The sequence below is a fragment of the Schistocerca cancellata genome, chromosome 1 (assembly GCF_023864275.1).
Source record: "Schistocerca cancellata isolate TAMUIC-IGC-003103 chromosome 1, iqSchCanc2.1, whole genome shotgun sequence".
Taxonomy (NCBI): domain Eukaryota; kingdom Metazoa; phylum Arthropoda; class Insecta; order Orthoptera; family Acrididae; genus Schistocerca; species Schistocerca cancellata.
In genome coordinates, this window is record NC_064626.1 from 493,049,659 (window position 1) to 493,061,841 (window position 12,183).

The 12,183-nt window shown below is 42.2% G+C and overlaps 1 long non-coding RNA gene across 1 annotated transcript in view; it reads left to right on the forward strand.

The window, feature by feature from the left end:
• Nucleotides 1–12,183, forward strand: part of LOC126177978 (uncharacterized) — a 184,405-nt gene that overhangs the window by 134,839 nt on the left and 37,383 nt on the right. The window lies entirely within an intron of this gene.

Here is a 12,183-nt window from a genome sequence, read left to right on the forward strand (position 1 = left end):
AAGGACGGATCCTCAAAATTACAGACCAATATCCTTAACATCGGTGTGCTGCAGAATTCTCGAACATATTCTCAGTTCGAATATAATGAATTTCCTTGTGACAGAGAAATTGCTGTCCATGCATTAGAACGGCTTTAGAAAGCATCGCTCCTGCGAAACGCAACTCGCACTTTTTTCACATGATATCTTGCGAACCATGGATGAAGGGTATCAGACGGATGCCATATTCCTTGACTTCCGGAAAGCGTTTGACTCGGTGCCCCACTGCAGACTCCTAACTAAGGTACGAGCATATGGGATTGGTTCCCAAATATATGAGTGGCTCGAAGACTTCTTAAGTAATAAAACCCAGTACGTTGTCCTCGATGGTGAGTGTTCATCGGAGGTGAGGGTATCTTCTGGAATGCCCCAGGGAAATGTGGTAGGTCCGCTGTTGTTTTCTATCTACATAAATGATCTTTTGGATAGGGTGGATAGCAATGTGCGGCTGTTTGCTGATGATGCTGTGGTGTACGGGAAGGTGTAGTCGTTGAGTGACTGTAGGAGGATACAAGATGACTTGGACAGGATTCGTGATTGGTGTAAAGAATGGCAGCTAACTCTAAATATAGATAAATGTAAATTAATGCAGATGAACAGGAAAAAGAATCCCGTAATGTTTGAATACTCCATTAGTAGTGTAGCGCTTGACACAGTCACATCGATTAAATATTTGGGCGTAACATTGCAGAGCGATATGAAGTGGGACAAGCATGTAATGGTAGTTGTGGGGAAGGCGGATAGTCGTCTTCGGTTCATTGGAAGAATTTTGGGAGATGTGGTTCATCTGTAAAGGAGAACGCTTATAAAACACTAATACGACCTATTCTTGAGTACTGCTCGAGCGTTTGGGATCCCTATCCGGTCGGATTGAGGGAGGGCATAGAAGCAATTCAGAGACGGGCTGCTAGATTTGTTACTGGTGGGTTAGGTCATCACGCGAGTGTTACAGAAATGCTTCAGGAACTCGGGTGGGAGTCTCTGGAGGAAAGGAGGCGTTCTTTTCGTGAATCGCTACTGAGAAAATTTAGAGAACCAGCATTTGAGGCTGACTGCAGAACAATTTTACTGCCGCCAACTTATATTTCGCGGAAAGACTACAAAGATAAGGTAAGAGAGATTAGGACTCGTACAGAGGCATATAGGCAGTTATTTTTCCCTCCTTCTGTTTGGGTCTGGAACAGGGAGAGAAGATGCTAGTTGTGGTACGAGGTACCCTCCGCCACGCATCGTATGGTGGATTGCGGATTATGTATGTAGATGTAGATGTATAACATAGTCATAAAACAATAATTGTTTAGAAAACGTACCAACGTCGGTTCCCGTTCACTGCTGTTTTGTCATTCATTTTACGTCTCATTTCCTTCATCCCTGTCGATCAATCTCTTTAAAAGCGGCACATTTTATCTTCCATACATTGTTATGTGTAGCAAAATTATACGCATCTTAGTTATTCCCTTTCTATAACTTACTACTCCTGCGGTTTTGCAGCGCTTGTCTTCTTTTTTCACGAGTATATCGTATGTTAGTTTCGATTTCTTCTTTTTAACCTTCAGTCTTGCTTTCTAGTTGTCAGACAGTGTCAGCTGGTACTGTTTCTATGGTATCTATTTCACAAGCGCCATGTTTGCTCTTCTCAACACTTATAAGCTCACCTGACAAAGACTTAAGTCTCCTGCCGGTCGAAGGTAATGGTACGACCAGACTGCTTTACGAAATTATAAGTCATATTCATAGGATCTGAGAAGGTCCTAACTTAACTGCCTACCATTTGAATAAACTGAGATGTTAAGACGGTTCTCACAAATGTTCATAAGTTTCAAACCCTTTAGTGAAAGACGATATACGTCCTACTGTAACTGTCTAAGATAACCAAACAAATTACTCCCAGTTCACTGTACACAATGAAGGCATAATAAGAGTTCATTGTACCGTCGCAAATGACTAATACGCCAGCACCCAGATAGACCATGATTAAACATTCCTAACTAGAATTATATCAAAATGTCACGCACCTTTAGTCTGATTCAGTTTAACACAGGATTCTTCAGTGTTGACTGAATATATCTATAGAATCGGCTTGTAGCTATGTTTCCTCCTATTTCGGTCTGGGATGAGCAAAGCGACACACATATATAATGCGTACGTCTATCCCACACACCTCTCTGTGTACCTTCTTCTTCGCCTCATCTCTCTGTTTACTCATCCTCTCACCTTTACCTTCCCATCTCCTCCTCCCCACTCTCTCTGTCTCTTCATATCCTCCTCCCCCTCTCTGTCCATGTACTCCCCCTCCCTTTCTCTCCGCCCATCTCCTGCTACCAAGCCTCCCCATATCCATCTCCTCCTCCTCCTCACTCTTCCTATCCATCTCCTCTCTCTGTATCCATCTTTTCCTCCATTTGTTTCTCTATCTACTGCATCCTCCCGCCTCTATCTGTCTGTCTCCTCCCCCCAGTCACTCTGTTACTCTGTCTCTTCATCTCCTCCTGCAATACTAGTTGGAGGCGACTCCAACCTACCGAGTATAGACTGCGATGTCTATGGATTCACTGCAGGGGGTGCAGATAGACAGTCATGCGAAACACATTTGAGCATATTTTCTGAAAACTGTTTTTAACTGCTCACATACAGTGGAAATATACCTTGTAGCTACAAACAGGCCGAACCTTATTGGCACTGTCAGTATAGAAACGGCGATTAGCGATCATTGTGCCATCATAGCAACTATGATTACGGAATAATAAATCAGTCAAGAGGGCTAGGGGGGGTGTTTCCGCTAGATAGAGCAGATAAGCAGTTGTTAGCATCTCACTTAGACAGTGAATTGACATCAGTTAGCTCCAGTAAGATGGATGTAGGGGAATGGTGAAAGTTAAGTAGATTGTAGATCGTGGTCTGGTGAGTTATGTGCCTAGTAAGTGGTTAAAGAATGGGGAAGATCCACTATGGTTTAATAACGAAATTCTGAAGGTGCTGAGGTGGCAGAAGACGCTGCACTCTTAGTTCAAAAGAGAACGCACAAGTGACGACAAGCGAAGATTAGTAGAGATTCGCGCGTCTGTGAAAAGATCTATGGGCGAAGCATACAACAACTACCACCGTCATACTTATCAAAACGTCTTGCAGGGAACCCGAGAAAATTCTGGTCTTATGTAAAATCGCTAAGCGAGTCTAAGGCTTCCACTCAATCCATTGTTGGCAAATCTGGTGTGCCAGTTGAAGATAGCGAAACGAAACCCGAAGTTTTAAATTTCACTATCAAGAAATCGTTCGCTTATGAGAATCGTGCAAACATACCGTCATTTGACCATCGGACAGACTCCCGTATGGACAACGCAGTAATAAGAATCCCTGGCGTAGAGGAAGAATATCACAGGTCCGGATGGGATCCCAATTCGGTTTTACGAAGAGTGTTCTATTTGTACTGGGCCGTTACCTAGCCTGCATTTATTGTGAATCTCTGCCGGCCGCTGTGGTCGAGCGGTTCTAGGCGCTTCAGTCCGGAACAACGCGGCTACTACGTCCGCAGGTTCGAATCCTGCCTCGGGCATGGATGTGTGTAATGTCCTTAGGTTAGTTAGGTTTAGGTAGTTCTAAGTCTAGGGGACTGATGACCTCAGATGTTAAGTCCCATAGTGCTTAGAGCCATATGAAACATTTTTGTGGATCTCTCTACCAGCACAAAGTCCGAAGTGACTGGAAAAAAGTGCAGGTGACTCCGATGTATAAGATGGGTAAAAGAATGGACCTAACTTCAGTTTGCTACAGAATCCTTGAACATATTCTCAGTTCGTTGAGACTAAGGATATTATGTCCACGAATCAACAAGGTTCCAGAAAGCATCGCTCGTGCGAAACTCAGCTTGTTCTTTTCTCACTTGATATACTGCGAAATATGGATTAAGGGCAACAGGCAAATTCCATATTTCTAGATTTCCAGAAAGCATTTGACATGATGTCCCATTGCAGGCTGTTAACGAAGGTACGAGCGTATGGAATACTTTCACAAATATGTGAATAGCTAGAAGACTTCTTAATTAACAGAACCTACTATGTTGTCTTCGATGGCGAGTATCATCAGGGACAAGGGTATTGTTAGAAGTGCCCCAAGGAAGCGTGATAGGGCCTCCGTTGTGCTCTACGTACGTAAATGATTTGGCGGACAGGATGGGCCTTAGTCTGCGGTTGTTTGCTAATGATGCTGTGTTGTACGGTGAGGTGTCGAAGTTCAGTGACTGTAGGCAGATACGAGACAACCCAGACAAAATTCCTAGTTGGTGTGATGAATGTCAGCTAGTACTTAATGCGAAAAAATGTAAGTTAATGGGGATAAGTAGGAAGCAAAACCTATATGTTCAGATACATTAATACTAGTGTCCTACTTGACAATCTGGGCGCAACGTTGCAGAGCAATATGAAGTGGAACGAACATGTGAGAAGTTTGGTGGGGGAGGCAAATGGTCGACATCTGTTTACTGTGAGAGTTTTAGGAAAGAGTGGTTCACCTCTAAAGGAGGCCGCATATAGGACGCCGGTGCGACCTATTTTTGAGTACTGCTCGAGTGTTTGGAATCGGTGATAGGTCAGAGTGAAGGAAAACATCGAAGCAGCGTAGGGGCGGGATGCTGGATTTGTTACCGGTAGGTTCAAAGAAAACATAAATTGTACGGAGCCACTTTGGGAGTTTAATGGGGATCCCTGGAGGGACGACGACGTTCTTTTCGAGAAACTCTACTGAGAAAATTTAGAGAACGGGCATCTGATGCTGTCGTAGGACAGACGCATATAATTGTGGGCTTGTATCGCTGACGTCAGTCGGTGTCAGAATTATGCAGAAATGTTATGATCATGTATTACGACGTAGTTGGAGAACGAAACTGTCCTCTATAAAAACCAACATGGATTCCGCAAACAGAGATCTCGCGAAACTCGTTTCCTTCTGTTCTTCCATGAGATCCACAGCGCTGTAGACATCGCCGCTCAGGTTGATGGCGTATTCCTTGACTTCAGGAACGCGTTTGACATAGTCAAAAATGGTTCAAATGGCTCTGAGAACTATGGGACTTAACTGCTGAGGTCATCAGTCCCCTAGAACTTAGAACTACTTAAACCTAACTAACCTAAGGACATCACACACATCCATGCCCAAGGCAGCATTCGAACCTGCGACTGTAGCGGTCGCGCGGTTCCAGACTGTAGCGCCTAGAACCGCTCGGCCACTCCGGCCGGCTTCCCCTACTAACGTTTATTGAAAAAAAAAAAAAAAAAACACAAACTTACCGAGTATCGGACCACATTTGCAACTGGATTCAATACCTAATTGTAGATAGTACTCAACACGTCATAGTAACGGAACAAAATCCACAGATGTAACGGTAGTTTCAACACGCTCCAAGGAAGTGTCATAGGACCGTCAGAATTGTTTCACACATATGTGGTTCCATTCGATTCGGTTCGTTTATGGTTGCAACCGAAAACGAATGAACCACTTTCGCGCGTACGCGGCTCATATTAGGTTTGTATTTCCTTCTGCATATGTCTCAGTAGTGATCATGTTGAGAAGTAAAGTTGTTGGCATATTGTCTCTCTATAGAAGAATAAAAAACGGAGGAGGAGTATTAGAATTAATTGGGAACAATCTCTCATTACTTTACAGCAGGAATTTGGGGCATTCACCACCATTTTCCCGAAGCTACGAGAGCCAGAAGATTGCTTCAGGATGACAACGAAATCATTTGATAAATTACACGCAAAGTTCAGGAACGTCTTCAACGCCTGTTTCGGACGTTGGCCGTAACTTGAAGGTAAGACAATACAATCAACAGGAATATCTTTTTTATTTAGATTCTGATAAAAATTTGAAGGAACACAGGTTTACAAATAATATGTCAGAGAAAATGCAAGGAAAAGTGAAATAAAATGATGTTCTACATCGGAAGAACAACTGTGGAAACAGTCCAGGCCAAGGTTGTGTGCGTCCTCGTAGAACTGGACAGCGGGCACATGTGACTGAATTGGATTCTGGTGGGCTGAAGCAGTGTGCTACGGATTTCGTTGGCCCTAATATATTGATTAGGGATCATTAGTGAGTTACTATATGGAGAGGCATATGGTGTATCGGATGTAAAAGGAAGAAGATGCTTCAGCCGGATGATTTTCTTTACAACTTTCAGTACCGTCATTGGAAAATCAAGTGTGCCAGATTCATCTAAATCTTGAAGAGAAGGGAGTAATCGCTCGAAAAATGAGAGGAGCCGATCTGGTGTTTCCTTCAGGGCTGCACCCATTCCCAATTCAACAGAACCCATTTCCTGTATTTTAATGCAGGTTTTTTGAAAGGTCAGCTGCTGCATCATCATGTGATACGCTTGGAACTAACTGGATAAGTTTCTCAGTACGTTCAACAGTAACATCTACATCACCATCATTATAATCAATACTTTGTGAGAGTGTTTCCCCTGTTTCTCTTTCGTGTAATATTTTGTCCAGGAACTGCAGTTGAAGAGCAAAAACGTAGGCTTTTGCTTTTAATACCCCTTCTCCGATTTCGCCTTACGTTAGTTTGCATAACGTGTCTCTCACTTGCGTTCACTTCTTCAGAACGTGTTTACCTGAAAGAAAATATTTATTTCATTAATCACAAGAACTATTAAGCTTTCATTTGTGGTTTTCTGTGACAACTTGTATTACAATATTTTAATAAAGTGGTTTTGCTTTTCTGCGTTAGATATTTGTTGAGAGTTTGTACTGTCTCAGATGTGCATTACGCTATCTCCTCGGGATTTCGACCACAAGCAGTATCGCCATAGAGGTTTCTTTAGCAATCTCCAGGTTATTAGGATTGGAACTCGTTCGTGCTCCAGATAAGAAGAAATGGAAATCAACTGCCCATAAATTTGAAACTATCGCTAATTTCCCTGAAGTGCTTGGGCGTCGTTGATGGGAAACATATAAGGATCGTCCATCGTCTAAACTCGATGCATATTGTTGTGAATTGGCAGGAACCAATTCACGGGGTTTGGAGGAAGCCGAAAGGCACGTGTTTAAGCTCACGCAGGCTGGCGTGAGGTCTGGAATATGACAAGGAAATTAGAACTTAGAAAAACGGACGCAGATGGTGAAATACTTAACTTTAATCCATAATTGGAGAACATCGCTCTTGATGATACATAAGTACAATCTCAATATAAACTGGTAATGGCGCCTTGCTAGGTCGTAGCAAATGACGTAGCTGAAGGCTATGCTAACTATCGTCTCGGCAAATGAGAGCGTATTTGTCAGTGTAGCTTCGCTAGCAAAGTCGTCCGTACAACTGGGGCGAGTGCTAGGACGTCTCTCTAGACCTGCCGTGTGGCGGCGCTCGGTCTGCAATCACTGACAGTGGCGACACGCGGGTCCGACGTATACTAACGGACCGCGGCCGATTTAAAGGCTACCACCTAGCAAGTGTGGTGTCTGGCGGTGACACCACACTTACAAAGCATGTTCGTCTTGTAGTTCTGATGACAGAAGTTGATGCAGAATACCGATTTTATTACGCTAATGTTGGAGTGTACAGGAAAGGCTGCGATTCTAAATGTCAACTGTGAAGATCTATCATTAACGGCAACATGGATCTACCTGAGGACAAGTGTCTTCCGGGCACACAGAACCCCAAAATGCCTTACTACCTCAATGGAGATGATGCTTTTGGCTTACATAAGCATCTCCTCCAACCGTACAGTGGACACAGTTTGACAGTGAAGACAAGGATCTACAACTATCTATCGTCTGTGCAGAGCTCACAGGTATGTAGAATGTACTTTTAGAATACTTAGCAACAAATGGGGAATCTTCCATCGCGCAATTAACTTGGATCCTAACTATGCAACCAATTCAGTGAAAGCCTGTGTAGTTTTGCACAATTTCGTACGATACTGAGATGGTTTTGAAATGGAAAACACGTTGTCCACCTCGGGTTTTGAAGATGTTACCTCGGTTGAAATGAGGAAAAAATCAGGCCAAAAATGTAAGAGAAGTGATGAAAGATTACTTCATAACTGAAATGGGTTCAGTGAACTGCCAATTTTCCAAAATTCAGTTTCTTATCACAAATAAGAAATCGATGTGTATTTTAAATATACGTCAGTGGTTATTTCTTGAGTTTCAAATTATTTCCTCAAAATTGCGGTGAGTTTACCAGTTGTCCTAATGTACTACGTCTTTTATTCGATAAAAATGAATTTTTCAATACTTACCCAATTCCATTTCTTTAGTGGCGTCAGATTCGTCAAAGTTGTCGAAAATTTCAACACAGACGTCTGTTCATACTTCCTGCGTCTTAAATTTATCCTTAAAATTTTCACAAGTTTTGTCCCACAGCAATGGTTTAGACAGCACTGCAGAAATCAGCCGATCCACATAAACATCTGGTAAATCACTCTTTTTTCGGAAAAACTGCGATAATTTAAAATAACAACAATAATAACGAGGTAATTTTTAAACAGTTCCACAAGGTATCGGGTTAAAGTAGAAACAGAACAGTGCTTATGTAAACGCCTTGATTGCTTTCTGTTCTCTGGATACAAATTCGCACCTGATAGGAACCTGTTGGTATCTGTTCGTGTCGAGGGAGTATTCGGAGCCCTGCTATTTTTATTAGATACCGAATAGAAACCGAAGAACAGTTTCACACTTGTCGGCAGCGACTGAATAAGAACCGAAAACGAATCGAACCGAATGGAACACCATACGTGTGAAACAGGCCTCACTGTTTTCAATATACAGTCAGTTTCACAACAAAATGTATCCCATCATGTGTATAAAATGAAAGACACTATCATAAATACATGTTTACATGAAAATACATGTTATTACTAGTTGCACAATTACCTAATAGTTAATCCAATCGTCTCCATTATCGATTATGGCTTGGCACCTTAGCCCTCTCTCCGGTAAATCATCCACGTTTCCAACTTCTAAATATCGTTTGACCCACCTCGCAAGCAGTCCTTGACTTTGTAAGAATTTTAGCAGCAGCTCCATATGGACCCTTCGGATGATTTAGAAGAAACACTGCCTCGTGAAGCTTCAGGTATTTTGTAGTCAGTTTAAACTGCAACCGACAAAACAAAACATTTAACTCTCATACTGTTTATCTGTACACTGTACAAAAGCGCATTGATTGCAGATTCGAGGCCACTATCACAGATGTCGCTGCGGACGTTACATTTAAAATTATGAAGTACACTTTCTTGCGGAACTGACTGTATATAAATAACCTAGCAGAAAACTTCGCAAGCCCATATGATTGTTCGCAGATGGTGCAGTTATCTATAAGAAATTAGACACGCCAGAAGACTATAGCAATTTGCTCGAGGACCTGCAAGGAATTGATGAATGGTACAGGGACTACAATATATAGCGCATACTAAGGAAAAGAAATCCACTACAGTGCAACTACACTACTGCAGATAAATCACTGGAAACTGTATCTACCGTGAAATATTTAGGAGTAACCATTCCGATGACAGACAAATTCAGAGGAAGAATCTTAAAGAAATGTAATTCATCCACGAAAGAATTGGCTTACAAAACGCATGTTCGACATATTTTTGAGTATTAGTCATCAGTCTGGGACTTTTATCGGGGAAGATTAATGCAAGAAATAGAGAAGATACAACGAAAAGCGCTGCATTGTGTCACGGGTTTGGTAGCCGCGAGAGCGTTACAGAGATGCTGAAGAAACTGCAGTTGCAGACGCTACAAGAGAGGCGTTGTGCATTACGGACAGGGTTACAACTGAAATTCCGAGAGTCTAACAACAAAATGCTTACTTCCACATACACCTCGCGAAATGACCTCAAAGAGAAAATTCCTCAAACCAGGACAAAGACAATGGCTTACCGACAATCATTCTTCCTATGCGCCATTCGCGATTGGAACAGGGAAGGGATGCTCAGTTAGTGATAACAGAAGTACACTCCACCATAGATCGTCATGTGGCTTTATATATAGATGTAGATCAAACAAAAAAAAAAAGGAAAATTAAAATGGAAAAGTTACTAAAATCGTTTAGTCACGAGAACTCTTTCCCCGCATTAAATAATCAAAATTGGTTTTGGAATGCATTCCGGCATAAAGATATGCGAATAATTAGTTAGTTTTAACCAGCACATGATGCTGTGCTTAGTGCCTCTATACGCTCGTAAACGAAAGCAGACATAACTCGCCAAATTAAGGATCATAGAAATGTTATATGTCACTGAATTTGAAATGGTTTAAATTTGTTTGTACGTTTACTGAAGGTACTCTTTGCTCTCAATGCTGAAAGCTAAGATACAATATTGAAGGATAAGACACAGCATTAAATAATGACAATTCAGGTCTATTGCACACAGTACCAGCCGGCCGGAGTGGCCGAGCGGTTCTAGGCGCTACAGTCAGGAACTGCGAGACAGCTACGGTCGCAGGTTCGAATCCTGCTTCGGGCATGGATGTGTGCGATGTCCTTAGGTTAGTTAGGTTTAAGTAGTTCTAAGTTCTAGGGGACTGATGACCACAGCAGTTAAGTCCCATAGTGCTCAGAGCCATTTGAACCATTTGAACCACACAGTACCATTATCGCCAAATTAGGCAGCGAGAAGAATCAACGTAATAACAACTCTAATTCCGACGACCTCCATCGATTCCGTACTAGAGAGAAGAGAAGCCAAAAACGTGTGAGAACACTGTTCTGGGACTCAGGATAGAACTGCACTGGCATAAAAATGGAAGCTGACCCACCTTAATTAATTAAACGTAAGCACAAACAACAATTTCAAATTTTATTTAATTCCGTTTACAAGACACTTATGATTTCGAAGAAAAATTAGTTTTCTGTCAGAAATACAGCTTAATGTTTAAAATTCATCTGCAATCTCTAGAAAGTCATAAAAAGGTATAACTTTAATGGTATGTCAAAGGAAAAGGTGTGCTTGAAAACATTACAGTGACCCAATCGACTTACCGAACTACGTTTAAACGAGTGAACACGTGGCATGGAACCTTCGTAGGAGAACTATAACTTGTATTCCTAGTTTCCTATAATTACAAAATTTATGAAATTCATGCTCCGCCAACACAAACTGCCTCAGACAAACCTTGATGAACAGTCTGGATGACAGGTTTGCAAGATCAGATTGCCCTGAATATTGCTGCAGAGTCGAAGATCACCATATTCATTAAATATGTTCGAGAATTTATGTTAACACAGCTGCAGAAAGGCGCAGTGTATTTGACGCCATTGTTCGCATGCCACGGATTGGCGGAACTCAGATGTTTGTTGGTAGCTTACTTTCTGATTACTGTCGTTGATTGGTGTTCTTACTGCATTTCACGGTTTTCGGAAGATTTTGCTGGCTCAGGACGGATACAGTCATGTTGCTCAGCGGTTGCCTCGTCTCAGACTAATGCTAGGCGACGGCGTGGACCGCTGCAGAGATCCCTCCATTGTAGTGAACAACATCAGTCACATAGTGCTAAATCATTTACCCTAAAAGGATACGCGGAAAATAAGTTTCTTACGATTAAGGAAGCTACCCAGCGCTAATAGTAGGGCCATAATTAGGTTGGAACGACTGGGACAATGCTCCCGAGGATAATGTGCCTCTACACTTTAAAAAAAAAAAAAAGTGAGAAAAAATTGAAATGGCAAGGAAAAGTGCAAAATTTATTAAAATCGACCAGTCGGTCGGAGTCTTTCGCGATGTTGAAACAGTGATAGATTGTTTTGGAAATCCGACTTACAGATACCCGAATCATTTGCTTCCTTTACCCAGGTCAAAGATCAATCTGCAGTGGCGACCGCGAGGGGCTCCTCGGCAGCGACCGAGCCCTCACACGGCCCTGCGCGGCGCGGCGCGGCGCTACTGGAATGAGAAGCGGCTTCTTTGTCGTCACTTTGATCTGTCGCTGACGACGCGTTGCAGTGTTTCGGTTCCGTCAGGGAAGACTGATGAGGATGATGCGTGTATTTTGTTTCTCTTACTGAATAACGATACCAAAAAGAGGTAATTCAAAAGGAAATAAGGAAATGCTGGATGTCACTATTTCTCCAAGGAAGAATAGTTATATAGGTTTACTAAAAGGACAGTCATTTTATCCAACTGTGGCGTGGCTGCAA